Raw genomic sequence first — 3,690 nt, forward strand, 5'->3', positions numbered from 1 at the left:
CGATCTATGACTAAGTTCTAATTTGACGGAATGATCTACAACTACATCTCAAATTCGACTAAGTTTCCTATAGAAACCGACTACTTGACCTAGAAAATTTTTCAAGTGAATCTTCTTGGTTTGCAACTTCCTTTTGATTATCTGACTCAGTTTCTCTGACTACTTAGTCATTTTGCAGAGACAAGCAAAAAAGGAAGATATGCAAACTCACAGACGGACACATGGGAGATGGAATTGAAAAGCAAAAGAAGATCATTTTATTTAAACGAGGAGTTCATTACAAAGCTGAGGAATGAAAATAAAAGTACAAGACAAAAAAAAAGAATACAAAAGTCTAAGAAGATGGAGGATGGACTTCCCCGGTGCCTGCTTCCTCATCACTCCCTGGGCCTTCCTCGTCTTGGAGGTTATCTAGTTGTAGCTCGCTCAGGTCTAGCTTGGGTTGCATTTGGCTGATGGCCTTCTTACAGTCCTCAAACTTGAGTCGATAGGCATCTGCGAGCCTTCGGCAAGCTCATCCTCATATTCTTAAGATTCTCAAAACTCGATCAGTGTCTGAGAAGCTACCTCCTGGGCTCGAGTTTCTATTGCCAATAATTTTTTTTAGCTCTCGGATGGCTTTCTTAGCTTCCTGCCTTTTGCGCTTATCCTTGTTGAGGGCAACCTTTGCTGACTCGGACTTCTTCTGGAAGTCGGCCCTCAGCTTGTTCGATTCCTCCTTCTCCTTTTTTTGCTAAGCCGACATCAATTTGGCCTCCAATAGAGCGATCTTCTCTTGGTATTTCTTATCCTGCTGCTCGACAACATGGAGAAGTTCTCCGACGACTTCAGTCCGAGCATGAGCAGTCTGGGCCTTATCTTCAAGCTGGGTGTTGAGCCATGCAAAAATGATCAATCCCTCATACAAAATTATTGCGTCATGAGCCAACTAAGAAAGGAAGAAAAATCGATTAAGTCACCTACTCAACAACTATAACTAGTCGGTAAAAGAAAAATGACTCAACACTGAGTAAAAAGGTCAAAAACTTATCGACATCAGCAATGCATAGGAGCTCGAGATGATCTTCGTAACTGGATGGGCCTTCCTAGCTTCCCAATCGATGGGCAACATCACCATTTTTATCAACTCTCCGACAAGTCGATGTTCTCAGCGCACTTGGTCGGTTGTCTTGATGCAAATTTTGAGGGTGATGAAGGTCTCCCCAGAAGAATTCGAGAGACCATAGTCGGTGGTGAAGGTGTGGGGGCATCGGAGCTTTCCCCTTGTCGGTGTCTCCCCGACCAGCTACTCAATTGCCACCCAACTTGAATTGAGTCGGCAAAGCTTGGACTGTGCTGATGAGCTTGGTCGGGGCCTCGACGATGACAACATCATTGTCGGTAGGGATGACTTTGATAGGAGGCGGCGATGAAGATCGCTTTGGCGGTGGTCGGGGCGGTGATGGTGGCTGCATACTCCTCAGTATCCGAGGAAGAGATCCTTCTCTTAGCTTCTTTGGGAGACCCCGATAAGGACCGCCAGGCCTGGATCCTGACTTTTTCTTAACAGCACGCTGGAGGGATTCAACCGAGATCCTCATGCCTACAAGACAACAACAAAAGATGTGTTAGTCTACAATAAAAGAAAGAAAGAAGAACTTCACAGATCTACACAAGAAATCTACCTAAATGATTGGTCAGGCTTATCCTGATGCCATACAATGATTGCTTCTCGAGGAGCTCCCGCTGTGGGAGAACTTGGACGTCGAACAATCGATCGTACAGTTTTTGATCTTTTTCCAGAACCACATCATTTTTATTCAGAGAAAGATTAGGAGTGGTCTAGTTCTAGTCAAAGCCCCAAGGATGGTCGGCAGCTATGAAGAAAAACTTATCCTTCCATCCATGGATGGAAGAAAGAAGTCCAGTGATAAATTGATGTTTATATCAGAGACTGAAAAACCACCACCCTCATTTTGAAGGATGTTTCTTCAATATGAAAAGAGCATGAAAAAGGGAGATTCGCAGCTCAGAATGAAGAAGATGATCAAGTACTACAAAAGAAGACAAAATCTTAAAAGAATTGGGGGTGAGCTGGGCAGGAATTACGTCGTACAAGTCAAGGATATTTGCAATAAATGGGTAAAGAGAAAATCAAAGTTTCGAATGGAGGAACTCCTCATAGATGGCAATGTAACTATCAAGAGGGCGAACAATCTGACCTTCTTGGCTAGACGCCATCAATCGATACCGACTAAGAATATGGTAGTGATCCCTTAGCCATTCTATATCGGCCTGAGACAATTGAACCTATCGACAAGAGGTCCGAAAAGCTTCTCAAGGGCTGGCCATTCATCCAACTCTTTAGGATTGGGACGATCCTGTCAAAAAAAAGTATCTTCAGGATCATCCTGAGGAGCATCCTCGATCTCTCATCGGACTGTTGGAGTCTGAGAACCTTGGTCTCACATCATGTTCTTGTCTTCAGACTCTTTACCAGAAGAAACCATTCCCAAGTAAAAAAATCAAGGCAAAAATCTCAAAAGAGGAGATAAAGAGGCTTAATCTTAAAAAATAACTGACGGTGATGAAGAATCGATGACGATGGAGACTGACGAGGAAGAAGAAAATCGATGATGATGAAGAAATCGATGAGGAAGGAGATGGCCGACAACGATGAAGCCTAAACAACCCCAGGGACCTAAACCCTATTGAAGGATAAAGATTCAGGGGCTGGGAACAAAGGCATTGGAATCGAAAGAAAAACTGAAGGGGAGATGACCCCTATTTATAGATTCTTCCAACGGTCACGATCGATGCAGAAAATTGCAACCTCTTTAGAGATTTCGACGCATGATGGCAATCTCAGTCGACCATCCTTCTAGCTTTTCAACACACCACCATTGAGATCGCACCAAATCAGTGGGATCTGTGTGACCACAAATCAAGCAAATAGCCATCTAACATGTGGAAGACTGGGACTGCTTAACGAATTATTATCCAGCCGCTTGTTCTTCCACAATCATTATGGAAGATTGCCTCGAGCAATTCACGATATTTTTTGCTGTGCGATCTACGATGCGATAGAGCCACCACACGTTCTACAAAATGACAAAATGATGGTTCATTTCCCGAACCGACGGGATAGTTGAACATAGCTTTCGAAGTGATATTAAATGAAGATCGCTGAGAAAAGCAACTTGGATCTGCATGATGATTAATTCACCTTGTCCAATTAAGGCTACATAATTGGACTAGAAAGTTGGAGGACAAGTGTTGGGGTAGATCCTTGTCACTTAGCCGACTAGTCCTCTTCCTTTCGATCCAACCGACTAAGTATGCGACAATTGATTCTTTCTCGTCTCTGCACTGACTGAGTTGCTATAATTCAATCTGGCTTGGGTCAACGGGTCTTGTCTTAGTCGGTGTTTGACCAACTAGATTGATGGGATTTGACCCCCGACTAAGGGTGACAAATCTAATCAAGTCGATGTCTAATCGACTTAGTCCGATATATAATCGACGGCTGGTCGATGATCGATATATAGTTGGTATTTAACTGACTTGATTCTACATGCGACCACAATAAGTCGGCACATGACCCATAACTTACTCGGTGCCATACCGACAATCTAAATCCTGTACATCTAAGGATCAAATGATGGTTATTCGATACGAGTATTAACTACACACAAATATGAAATGTAATTG

The 3,690-nt window shown here is 43.2% G+C and overlaps 1 protein-coding gene across 1 annotated transcript in view; it reads right to left on the bottom strand.

The window, feature by feature from the left end:
• Window positions 1–898: 898 nt before the first annotated feature.
• Window positions 899–3,690, bottom strand: part of LOC140859648 (uncharacterized) — a 53,580-nt gene continuing 50,788 nt past the window's right edge. The window contains exon 9 of the transcript XR_012143236.1: window positions 899–1,582. The gene's annotated coding sequence lies outside the window, so the exon portion shown is untranslated. The remainder of the gene's footprint in view (window positions 1,583–3,690) is intronic.

Source organism: Elaeis guineensis, chromosome 8 (assembly GCF_000442705.2).
Source record: "Elaeis guineensis isolate ETL-2024a chromosome 8, EG11, whole genome shotgun sequence".
NCBI classification, from domain to species: Eukaryota; Viridiplantae; Streptophyta; class Magnoliopsida; order Arecales; family Arecaceae; genus Elaeis; species Elaeis guineensis.